This window comes from Microcebus murinus, chromosome 2, assembly GCF_040939455.1.
Source record: "Microcebus murinus isolate Inina chromosome 2, M.murinus_Inina_mat1.0, whole genome shotgun sequence".
Classification (NCBI taxonomy): domain Eukaryota; kingdom Metazoa; phylum Chordata; class Mammalia; order Primates; family Cheirogaleidae; genus Microcebus; species Microcebus murinus.
In genome coordinates this window covers 30,608,635-30,621,559 of record NC_134105.1, presented here as the reverse complement: position 1 = coordinate 30,621,559, position 12,925 = coordinate 30,608,635, and the positions used below count along the sequence as shown (strand labels likewise).

At 51.8% G+C, this 12,925-nt stretch overlaps 1 protein-coding gene across 2 annotated transcripts in view; it reads left to right on the top strand.

The window, feature by feature from the left end:
* HIVEP3 (HIVEP zinc finger 3) overlaps positions 1-12,925 on the top strand; it is a 470,759-nt gene that overhangs the window by 364,626 nt on the left and 93,208 nt on the right. For both annotated transcript variants that reach the window (XM_075997106.1, XM_012735840.2), the window contains one exon: positions 5,585-5,780. The gene's annotated coding sequence lies outside the window, so the exon portion shown is untranslated. The remainder of the gene's footprint in view (positions 1-5,584; positions 5,781-12,925) is intronic.

The following is a 12,925-nucleotide window of genomic DNA, read 5'->3' as shown; positions in this document are numbered from 1 at the left end:
GCTGACTCCGTGCTATCCCACACTCCTTCCCTGGCGCTGGGTAAAGAGGCATGCCGGCGATCCTCCCTGTCCCCCTCCCGCTTGCCAGTGCCCCAGGTGGTCCACTGGGACTCTGCCATACGATTCTGCCATGTGTGTCCCAGTGGCTTGGAGTTTCATGTTTTCTTATTGGTCCGTAGACCACAAGAGTAAATGAACCTGAAAATAGAAAGATTCATCCCACAGGTGCTTGCCCCAAGCAGATGAAATTCAGCTTCTCACGTGCTGGCCCGTGGCCCGTCCACGGATGTCCTGTTCGGAGCGGAGGCGTGGGGTGTGTGTCAGGAGGGCGGCTGGGGCCTTGGCGCCAGCCTTGCCCCTCGTCCTTCTCAGGGATCAGGATGTAGGGCCCGAAGGCCCCTGGGCCTCCTCACCAGCCCTTGGAAAGTAGCTGTGTTGTGACTTGGAGTGAGGCTGGCCCCTCAGGCATCTGAGGTTTTCCTTTAACTTTTGATCAGCTGCCGTGAAGCCAACCCCTGATGCCCAGGCCAGATGTGGGGCTCCTGCCACCTGGTAGCAAAGGCCTCGCCGTGGTGCTTTGGTGGGAGTGGGGAGTGTGAGTGGGCCTGCAGATGTAGCCCTTCCCTATTCAACTGTTTTCTAAAATGAAGACATTATTATTTTTTTTTTAAAAAACAGAGCCTCACTCTGTTACCCAGGCTGGAGCGCAGTGACATGATCGTATCTCACTGCAACCTTGAACTCCTGGGCTCAAATGTTCCTCCTATCTACACCTCCCAAGTAGCTGGTGCTGCAGGCACATGCAACCATGCCCAGCTGACTTTTTATTTTTCATGGAGATGGGGTCTCACTGTGTAGCCCAGGCTGGTCTTGAACTCCTGGCCTCAAGTGATCCTCCTACCTCAGCCTCCCAAAGTGCTTGGATTACAGATAGGAGCTACTGTGCCTGGCCAAAAGACGCTTTTATATCACTTTTTTTCCATTTTTTTATTGTGTTAAAATACACATAACATATAATTCATTATCTTAACTATTTTTAAATGTACAGTTCAGTGTTATTAAATGCATTCATAGCAGTGTGCACCCATCACCACCATCCATCCCCACGACTCTTTTCAGCTTGTAAAACTGAAGCTCTGAACCCGTTAAACACTAATTCCCCATCCCTCCCTGCCCCTAGCTCTGGACATCCACCATTCTATTTTCTATCTATATACTTTTATATCATGTTTAAATTATAAAATTGATACATGCTTACTGTAAAAAAAAAAAAAGAAAGAAAGAAAGAAAGGGAACAGTATAGAAATGTTTAAAGAAGAAAATGCAGGTTCCAAACCTCACTCACCGTGCAGTCCCCTCTAGGACAAGCAGACAGCTTGGCACGTATCTGCACGTCCTGTCTACAGTCACAGCTGCACAGATGTGTGTGCGTCCGTGACTTTGCTTCCCTCCATCCTATTGAGAGGAAACGTGTCGCCGCCGAGAGCGCGGCTCTGGGGTCACACAGACCAAAGGTTCACCTCTGCTCAGGCTCTGAGCCTCTCCAGGTCTCAGGAGGAAGATGGGGGCAGCGGTGGCGCCTTCCATCCCATCCGGCAGGCTGTGAAGGGGAAGGACGGCCGCGAGTGAGGAGTGCTGAAGCTCCTACTCCACACGTAGGCGAAGTCATAATGAATCTCCCTTACTGCTAAGCGTCTACGTTTATCTTCAAGAAAAGTTATCGGCCCATTACTATTTCATTAGGTGGATTTATCGCCATTTACTTATTAAACTAATTCTCTGCTGGTGGATATGAAAGCCGCTTCCATCTTCACTGTTAAAAACAGTGCCACAGCGATCATCCACACATGTGCACTTGTGTGTGTTTGCATGATGATGTATGTGCAAACCTGCAAAGCCGTGGGGTCAACATAAATTTTGGTAGATATGGTAAAAAAAAAAAATCTCCTAATCTACTCCCTAGCAGCAATGTTTGAGAAGTATTCTTTGGCTAATCCTACACTTGATGGTAGCAATCATTTTCCTCTTTGCTAACCAACTGGGGAAAGAAGATACTGACTTTTAACATACATCTGTTAATATTAAGGAGGCCATATCTTTATGAGATATTTTTATTTCTTAAATAGTGATCTGTTTATTTCCTCTCTCCATTTTGCTGGCTACATGTCTTTTCTTATAGTTTTGTGGGTGCTTATTGCATATTATGGATATTGACTCATATATATATATATATATATATTGCAAATATTTTTATCTAATCTGTCATTTACTTTTTACCTGTTATTGGGGTCTTCTGTTACATGTAGTGCTTAATATTTTCATGTGGTCAGATTTGTTAATCCTTTCTTTTAGGAGCACTAAGGTTCAGTTCAGGGTTCAATGAATCTTAGGGCACCAGCTATTGATTGAAGAGTGGATGGATCCTTCAGGAAGTTTCTGTAATGAACAGTCGAGCCCTTTGCCAGGGCAGGAGGCAATCTGGGATAGGCAAAGCATGCAATTGAAGACAGCAGGTGTGAGGGTAGCTAGGTGTGATTTCTGTTCTCAGTACCCTCCCCCCACTGCCAGCTCCCACTTTGGTCTCTTAGGAAACCCAGGGAATTCACTCTTTTTCCTCAGTTTTGGGAGTCCCTCTAGCCTGCCCTGTGGCAGGTCCTGCCTCTGGACCAGTTTTGGGTGTTTGGCAGGTGCGCCCTCCCTGCCCAGGCTGAGTAAGGCCAGCCTAGTTCTGATTAGATTTCCTGTCACTCCCGCTTGTCTGTTTTCCCTCGGACTTTCTGGCTAGCCGGTGCTACTAGGGATCTGTTCCTATTTGTACATCTCAGTGGCGTTTGGGGGAGAAGAATGAGGTAGACAAATGGGCTGTTTGCTATTCACACCCTCAGGTGTGTGTGACATTTTCCGGAGACCTGGACATGGGCGTGGCAGGGAGGCTCTCAGACCTACCGTGGAAGAGAAGACTGGGCACAGTCGGTGCTCAGAGGACACTGGCCTCATGGCCTGCAGAAGTCTCTCTCTTTTCACCTGGTCTGTCTTTTCCTGGAGCCTCGCCCCTTATCGTGGCCACATGACCCACTGATTAAAGCCGTTTTATGGCCTCGCTCCACAGCACGACCACGTCCAAGTCGCTTCATCGGTCCAACCCGTCATGCTCTGTCCCTGTCAGCCCTTCCCTCAGTACCTGTTGCTGCCTCTTACCTCTAGCCAAATGGACAGCATGCAATTTCTTGAACATCCTGGCCATTCGGGGTCCTCTGGCTATGCCTACGCTACTCCCTTTGTTTGAAATATTCCCTCTCTCTGTTCTCTCTCTCTCCTCCCTCCCTCTCTCTCATATTCAGACACCATCAAAATTGACTAGCCCACTGTGCTCCCCTTGAAGGTAGGGACTGAATCCTTGCCATCTTTTATTCCTGGCACCTACGACCTGGGCTGACCCCCAATAGGCACTGAATGCACATCGGTTAAATGGGTGAACCGAATTGGGTGCTATAGAGATTGTTCTGCACTGACTGTGTGAGATGCCGTACTAGGAGAGGTGGAATGTATCAGACTGACCCCGCCTGAGCTGTGTGCAATCTAGAAGGGCTTTGAGCTCATAGAGTCTCTGTGCATAGTGGGTGCACAGCAAATGTGCTCTGTGTACTGTGGAGAGGCAGAACTTAGGTCTGGATTTGTGGGAGCTGGCTGAGCCTCCTGCAGGGGGAAGGGAAGTAGCATTCCAAGATGAATAAACTGCCTGAGCAAAGGCTTGGAGGTAGGAAATTGTGGACTACGTTTGTAGAATAGCATGTTCTGAGAAATCGGTGTTTCTACACTGGGAGGAATAGAGCGCCGCCACTCGGATTAGTAACTGTGATGTACTGCAGGGCCTAAGGTCAGATGTCTGGGGGTGATGGAAACCCGCAGACTAGTGAAAAGTTTGGATGGTTTGGACAACAGAATCAGGAACTGACAGCTGGGATTCACAGAGCAAGGCCCAGTGCTCCACTGCGTGGTGGCGCCATGCCGCCCTGGGACAGGACGGGGCTGGCTGGTTTCTGTAGCAGCAGGTGTGGCAGGAGGGGATGGCAGTGGGGCCTCAATGACTCGTATGTTCTGTAGGGATCTGGCTGCCACACGCTGATTATTCCAAGGCTGTGTTAATAAAAGGCATGGTGCCCATAAGGGCAAAGGTGACAGTGCCCCAGACCTGTGTGCAGGTTACTCCAGGCGCAGATTATTGGGCTCTACTCAGATAATATTCACAACAATTATGTGGGTCATACCAGGCACTGTTTCAGGCCCTTTGCACATACTACAGACTCAGTAAGATGCTAGGAGGTACTTGACCCTCTTAGCCCCTTTTCTCAGGCACAGCAAGGTGAAACAACTTTCATAACTAGAAGGGCCGAACTTGAACCCAGGTATCCTGGCCCTAGACGCTACATTCTCAGCCATCCCGCCCACCAGCATGGAACAGACGGACAGAGCGTAGTCCAAAGAGTGCAGCATGGATATGACATGCCACGCCACAATAGACTAAAACAACTCAGGCTTTGTCGTTTATGAAACACTTTCCCCTGGATGTTCTTATTTGGTCCTTACAACAGCCTAGTAAGTTGATGGTAAAAACTGATAACTGATACTCACTCGTTCACCTGCTCATCCAGTAACCATTATTGGCCCCCTGCCCTGAACCAGGCCTCCCTTGGCTCTGGACAGTTTTGTTTAGTGATTTGGGGAATACAAGGTGCTTTTAAGTCTATTACTGTATCTAATTTTCACCCCTGCCCATCTAGGAGTCACTCTTACAAGTTGTATTAGTTTTCTCTTGCTGTGTAACAAGCTGCCTCACATTCAGTGGCTGTGAACGGCACCATGTGCTAGCTCACAGTTCCGCAGGCCCCACGTCTGGCCCTGGGTGGCGGGATTCTCTGCTCAGGGCTGAAATCAAGGTCTGGGCGGGTGGGCCGAGTTCTCGTCTGGAGGCTCTGGGGTGTGCTTTGCTTTTGCAAGCTCATTCAAGGTGTTGACATAATCCAGTTCCCTGCAGCTGTTCCCTGCAACTGAGGTCTGGCTTTCTGCTGTGCTCTCTGCTCCCGCAGGCTGCCCACGGGTCCTCTCCACCCGGCCCTTCGTCTTCAAGGCTGCGAGGGCACAGCAGGTCCTTCTCCTGGTTCTAATCCCTCTGACTTCCTCTTCTGTGACTAGCCGGAGAAGACTCTGCTTTTAAAGGGCTTGCATGATTAAATCAGATCCAGATAACATCCCCATTTTAAGGTCAGCTGCATGCCCTATGACATAAGCTAACTGTCCGTGGTATTCTCAGTCCTGGGATGATGCAGGGCCTGAGCACCAGGGGACAGGAATTCTTGAGGGCCATCGTAGAATTCTGCTGCCACGCTGGTGAAGAAATTAGAGGCTCAGAGGAGCTGTGTTGTGTGCAAGGCAGGGGGACACAGGCACCTGGCTCTGCACCAAGGAAAGCGGCTTGGGAGGAGTTGGGGACTTGGGCCACCTGGGACCAGGCAGAGGTTGTTCTGTGTCTAAAGAAATGGACCGAGAAAGCTGTTTGACTGTGTTTTTCGACCATTCCCCGCAGGATTCAAGGCACACACCCAGCAGCCTCGACCTAGCTCATGGAGGAGCCCCAGGAGGCCTTGGCCAGGCAAGCCCTCCCCTCCAGCAGGAAGAGCGGCGCGTAGGAGGGGAGCCGCTGCGGGAGTGGACATGAACGCTGGCTTTCAAAGGGAACAGCGTTTCAGTTTTGGTCATCGCAAGTGGTGCCTTCAGCACAGGTGAGAAACAGGCTGTCGCTGGCGTGCTTGCGGGGGGCGCCATGCCGGTCTTTCTGGCATGAGCATGCTGATGTCCTTCCCCTTAAAAACGTATTATTGTCATTATTATGATGATGATGATTGCCTTCCTTGAGCCTCTGTGAAAGCTGCTCTGGGAGTGCCCGACCTTCCTTGGGCAGGAGTAGAGACCTTCAGCGCCAGTGCCTGGCCACTGCTCCCCACGCCGTCTCCCCCAAAATGCAGTCCTGCCTCCCAGCTCCTCAGCTCCCATTCTGTCCTGGTAAGGAACACAAGAACGCCTCTCAGAGGACCACAGCCTCCCCACTGTCCAGTCCATCCTGTCCTGTAGACAGCCAGTGCTCCACCCCCTTCCCTCCTTCCTGGCGAAGGTCCTTGCCTGAAGACCACGCCACCCACCCCCCTCTGCCCACCCACTGCCTGGACACAGGAGCACAGCGCGAGGTCAGCACAGAGCAGCAGCTCTTCAGGGCCCCCACCAGCCCCCGTTGTGAAGAATCAAAAGGATGTCAGGTTTGGAGCAGTGGTTCTCAGAGTTACAAAAATTCCAATGCCAGGGCCCCAGCTCCTGAGATGCTGGTTGCATTGGCCTGGGGAGGGGCCCAGTGTCAGTGTCTGTTTACGTGTGTTTTTTAGCTTTTCAGGGATGTATTGTGGTTTCAGGTTAGGTGGTCAGGCTGCAGGTCAGGTCAGGTGTAAGGTTTTAGAAGCTCTTTGGGTCAGGAATAAGTCCTTGGATGTTTTGCCAGAATCTCCCAAGGGGCTGGAGATAATGGAGAATGGAGAGGTGCCTGGTATTTAAAAAAAAAAAAAGAGGTCCCTGGCCTTGCCCATCCATCTGTGTCCTCTGGACCAGACTCTTGGGGGCTAGGGACACAAGAATCTGTATTTTGATCCTGATACAGCCAAGGCTTAGGTGCTCTGGGGCCTCTTCCTGGGGCTCTGGAGACACTCATCCTGTCCTGGGCTCGGGGCCGTGGGCTACCATGTCCAAGGGGCACTTCCCGGCCTGGCACGCAGTGAGCAGCGGCTCAGCCCCTTCTGTGAGACCAGTTTTCTCACTATATGGAGACAGGGCCACGGGCATCCCTCAGAGGTGGCATCACTGCAGCTGCCTGGATAGGGGCGGCTGGGCCTGGGCTTCTGCCCACCACCCAGCGGCACCACCTGGGCCCCAGACCAGGCCTTGACCAGGGTCCTCCTGAGGAGGTGAAGGAATTGCTGCCTGGATTCCAAGGAAGAACTGGGCATTTGGGCCTCATCTGAAGAGGGTGTGGTGAGTTGAAATCCCAGCCCTGGCACTTGCTGGATTTGTGAGGCATTTGCTGGTTTAAGAGGTGAGTTGCTCCATCTCTCTGCCTCATCCTTCTCACCTGTAAATGAGGCCAGCAGTGGTACCCGCCTTCCAGGGTTGCTGTGAAGAGACAGGGAAGGTATTTTTAAAAAAATGAATGTTGGCAGCCACACAGCAAGGCCTCCCCAAATGTGAGCAGCCCTCCTGACTTGTGTGGCAGCTGGGCCACCACCCTGCCCTCCCAGTCACAGCCCTGTGACAGTCTGCCATAGTCTAGCCTCAGGTCCCAGTGCTAAGTCCCAGTGTCAGGGTGAAGCAAAGGGACCATCACTGTGGCACATGCAGCCTGGCAGTGTACAGACAAATCTGGGTCCTTCACAAACCCCGGTGAGGCTGATCCTGTTGCCCCTATTGTGCAGATAAGGAGACTGAACACAGAGAGGTTCAGTCATTTCAAGATAGTCACACATAGGCCAGGCGCGGTGGCTCATGCCTGTAATCCTAGCTCTCTGGGAGGCAGAGGTGGGCAGATTGCTCGAGGTCAGAAGTTCGAAACCAGCCTGAGCAAGAGTGAGACCCCATCTCTACTATAAATAGAAAGAAATTAATTGGCCAACTAATATATATAGAAAAAATTAGCTGGGCATGGTGGCACATGCCTATAGTTCCAGGTACTCAGGAGGCTGAGGCAGGAGGATCACTTGAGCCCAGGAGTTTGAGGTTGCTGTGAGCTAGGTTGATGCCATGTCACTCACTCTAGCCTGGGCAACAGAGCAAGACTCTGTCTCAAAAGAAAACATAGTCACACAGCTAGTAAGGGGCAGAACCTCTGGCTACAAAATGCCTGGCCCTTTTCTCTCCACCAAGATGCTTCCTGAAGAAGGGCAGTTGCAACTTCAAGGATGACGCCCCCCCCCCCCCCGCCCTGCAGGAACATCTGCATTTTCATAGGAGTCAATGGTGCCATAATGGGTGGGTCCCCTTGCTTGGCATACTGGGGCACCTCTTGCTACCTTGATTTAGCACTCGTTTCCTTCTGTGCATATCACAGCCATTGGTGGGTCTCCACGGGCAGTCTCAGGGCAGGGTCTGGGTTATTCCATGAGGTGTGCAGTAGACACTTGAACTAGCCCAGAAACAGGACCCTCTGAGGGATGCAGGCAGAGCTGTTGGGAGAACTGCCCCAGGGTGTGCAGATTGGAGGTGTCCTCTCAGACCTGGCATTTGCCCTCCCCTACGTCACGCCCAGACTCTCCGTCTGTCTGTGTGGGCTCTGCCACTTGCATGGAAGAATCTGTAGAGGATGGGACCAGGCCAGAGAGAAACGAGCTGTTGTCAGTTCCAGAAAGATGTCTGGGGAAGAGAGCGTCTGTGAACGACAGGCGCTGACTCAGTGCTGCTGGAGTGTCCAGGTGACTGTGGCCACTGCTGGCCACCAGGGAGGGGCTGGAGTATATGGCATCAGAATGAGGAGGCGGGCGCAGGCCCAGGCCAGCAGGTGCGCGGCACTGCACGCTCCCTGTGATGGGCGGGCGGGAGGCCTGGGAGTGGCTACGCTGGAATTATTTCAGGGCAGGGAAATGTGGAGTCACAGCCCTTCTTCAAAAGGGGCCTGAACTGGGGCTCTCTCCAGCATAAACGTGATTTCTGAATGAGTGACTCGAGGACAAATCTCCTTTAAAAATGGACATAGCAGCATTTTCTCAGCAATGAGCAACTTTAGTAGATTTAAAACTTTTATGGTCTTGGAAGCATTCTTAAAAGTCAGATCTTGAATGGAAGGCAGGTTAAAGTGGTAGTTTGTGAATACATTTATTAAGTTCAAATTTTTAACATTTATTTGTTATGAAATGCCATCAGTAGAGCCATGCCTCTGCTTTGATGCATAGAAACATTGAAAGCTGAGGTTCTGGGTCAGAGATCAGCAAACTATGGCCGATGGGCCGAATCCAGGCTGCTGCCTGGTTTTGTAAATAAAGTTTTACTGGAACACAGCCACATCATTCTGTTAAACATTATCTATGGCTGCTTGAGACCATCTGTCCTGCAAAGCCAAAACTATTTACTATTTGGCCCTTTACAGAAGAAGTTTGCTGACCTCTGTCCTAGATGATTACTGTACTGCTGTTTCAGCTGCAATGTCTAATATTCCTTTTCCTTTCTTGTTTTGTTTGCTTGGCTGCACAGTATTAAGATTACATTAATATGATGATGAAAGTATTAATAGATTTTTACCAGCTTACCTTGTAGCCACAGGGTGGTCTTCAGCTCAGTGTTATCTGAGCATTTGGGGAGGTCTAGAAGGGATTTCTGTTTTGCATCACTGACAAAATCAAACAACTGCTTGAATTCCTTCTAATCACAAACTCAAGTCAGGCAGGAAGACCCACAATCATTTATGATATTTTCATGCTAATCCTTATAATACTTTCTCTTATCATTGAAGCTTCAGAGTGTACTTGTGTGCGTGGTTTTATGTAAGCGTGCGTAGTCCTGAATTTAAAAAACAATAACACAAAGATGCCCGGTAAAGGGCTCTAGTCTCTCCAGCTGAAGACACATTTCAACACTGAAGTTCAAGTTCTACCCAGGCCTTAATCTGAGGCCCAGACCAAGTTAAGCTGGCAGTACCCATTGGCTGTGTCAGTGTGTTCCAGTGTGCTATCGAACATGTTTAATGTGCCTAGTGTCTGTTTTGTTACAGTTTCAGTAGAACCCGAACTGTATTGTTAGGATGAAATTCTCATGTAGCGTTGGAAGAGTCTCCTGAACACCTCCATGGAACATAGTTTGAAAACCATCCCTTCAGCAGATACTGGTGGTTCTCGTGTTTGTGCTTAGGGATAACGGAGGAGCCCAGAATGCTGAGAGTCGGGGCTGGGAGTCGGAGGAGGAAGTGAAGAGATGGTGGAGGGGAGGCATGAATTGACGCTGTGAGCGGCAGGGTCACCGGGAGGGGAGTGGGGTCACCAGTGGAAGCAGTGCTCGGGAACACAGAGAGGCCCGTGAGCCTCTGCTGAGGCTCGGCATGTGTCCTAGCAGTTGCTGATGACCTAAACTAAGCTGCCCGCCGCTGCCTTAGTGACTTCCAGCCATCACCTTGGAAGAAAAGGCGAGAAGAGCACGGGGCAAGATTGAGATGTGTGCAGAGAAGGGGGCGGCGGGGAGCACGCAAATCACTTCCGGTCCGCGTGCAAAGGGCCTCTGTGGGATCAAGATCAAGCTGCGAAGCAGGGGAGAGGGATGGCCGAGGGCGCCAGGCCAGTGAGCTCGCCACGCCAGGGCTCGCCCAGGAGGAGGGCTGAGCATGGGCCGTGTTTGTGCGTGACCTGAGGAGGGTCAGATGTCAGGGCCCCGAGGAGGTGGTGGCTGGCATTGGGCAGTGGCCTTAGGCATTCGCGGCAAAGCCCACAGAGCCAGGGATAAAACCCAGGAGTCCCGACTCCCCAGCTGCCTGCCCTCCCTGCAGCGGGTGCAAGGGAGAGAGCCAGGCCTGGTGGCCTCGGGAGGCTTCGGGCTGGAGAGGCCTCCAGGGGATAGAAAAGCCCTGGTCCTTTCTGAGGTTGTGCTGCTCACCCCATAGAAAAGGGACATTTTTAGATTTTAAAAGGATGACCTCATTTTTTTCTTATTTACATAGCCCTGTTTGTTTATATAGTCCTGTAAAAATAGCAAGCGTGTGCTAAGCTTAGCGCTGTCTCTCCCACCACCAGCGGCAGAGCCACTGTGTAGGGAGAAACACCTTTTTATCTAAGAGAGGGGCAGCCTTGTTTCCGAGGACAGATGGGAGCAAAACGGGACAGGTAGGAAGTTTCGTGGTTTTTCGCGTCGCTTCTCTAAAATAGCCACACTCCTGCCTCCCACTTCCTGCCTGGCTCGGCTGGGGCAGATTTTCTCCTTCAGAGAACTCGTGTTCTGTGTACTCTGAGGGAGGCTCGAAGGGACCTGTGGCCAAGCAAACACGCTTGACCCTGAACGAGCCTGGCCCCGAGGGCACCAGCCTGGGTCTGGACCACTGGCTTTGCATCCTGGCTCTGCTGCACACTAGCTGTGTGACCTTGGACAGGCTACTTCACCTCTCTGTGCCTCACCCGCAGGTTGGAAATAGCACTGGCTCTATCACGCAGTTACTGTGCAGATTAAATGTGTATAAAGGGCATAACCCAGTGTGGGCACATAACAACTCTCAATAAATCTGTTAATAAAAAACAATGTTGTTGTCCATATCCATCTCCTACCTGGAAAATTGTGCCAGCCTCCCAACCACTCTCTTTCCCACTGGCTTGTCCTCTCCATCCTGTCCCTATATTGTCCTGGAGTGACAGAAAGTAAAACACAAATCTGACCATGCTGTTCCCTGCTTAAAATGCACCCAGAGCTTCCAGCACCAATGGCAGGGAGTGGCAGGCTTTTGCTCTGAGTGACCAGATAGTGGTTTAAGCTTTGCAGGCTGTACAGTCTGTCTTGCGGCTTTGCCTTGGCAGCGTGAAAGCAACTGTAGATAATACGTACAGGGTGGGCGTGGCCATGTTCCAGTAAAGTTTTATGTACAAAAACAGGCAGCAGGCTGGATTTGCCAACCCCTGACCTACAGGATGAATCCAGACCCTTAGCTCAGCATTCCCAGCCCAGCCTGTTCCCATGATCTGCATCCCTCTTCCTCCCAGCCCCTGCCCCTGTGCAGAACACCCCACGCTTCAATCTTTTGCACATGCCATTCCCTCTTTCTGGATTTTCCTTCCCTGCTGCTGAGTGCCTCACCACTGTGGCATCAGGAACCCTTGCTATGGGTCTCTGTGCTACCCTGTCTTTATTTCTACTCTGATCAAACATGCAAGTACCGCCTCTCTCTGCCATGACGGGGGCTCCCCTCCCAGCAGGGATTCTGCCTTCCTCTTCTGTGTACCCAAGGGGTGCCGTGTAGGTTTCTGTATGTGCTCAGCATGCATTTGTTACTGAACACAAAGATCCACAAGACAGATGGCTGCCCTCAGGGGGCTCTCTGTCTGGCTAGGAAGCGAGCATGTGAGCCGGTCGAAGGCAATGACAGCCCATGTGTTTGCTGCGGTACCCATGACAAGTGGTGCTCTGAGCTCTATGGAGGAAGAAGGCGTCTGAGTTGGACGTTGCAGGGTGGGAAAGAGACTTTCAGAGAGAGGGTGGTCGGGAAGCTTTCCGTGTTGGGGAAATGGCAAGAGAGGAGCAGGCCCGATTCCAGGCTCAGGGTGGTGAGTGGACAGACCGGCCTTGCCACGTGTGGGCCCTCTGCGGGGCCTACATCTGCACAGCAGGGCTCGGGTCTCATCAGTGAGGAGGGTGGTGAGGGAGTTGGGGCTTTATCTTGTGAGCCAGAATTTCACCGAGCGTGGTCCACAAATCCCCACCACAGAATTGCCTGGGGTTTCTTTAAGATGCAGATTCCAGGCCTCGGCCCCAGACTGGAGGCTAGAAGGCTGGCGGGGTCAAACCCATGTCTGTGGGAGGCAGAAGGCTGTGACCTGGCTGTGGGGGATGACCTCAGTATCATTCAGATGGGTGTCACCTGTAGAAAGTGGGGTGAGGGGCTTCCCAGCCGGGCTGGGGAGAGGTGCGGCTGGAATGTGCGATCATCCCAGAACGTGGAGGGGGCACCAGAGCTCTGACATGGCACTCGCCTTGCCAGGGTCACGTGCCAGTTACTTGCAGGTGTGGGGCTACCTAGTCCCAGGACAGGCTTCCTCGCACAATGTCAGGGCCTGGGGCGCAGGGAGGAGGGGCTGAAGGTGCTGCAGGTGGAGGAGGGACAGGTGTGGCAAGTGCCCTGATGCCCAGCCCGTCTGGTGCACAGTGGGGT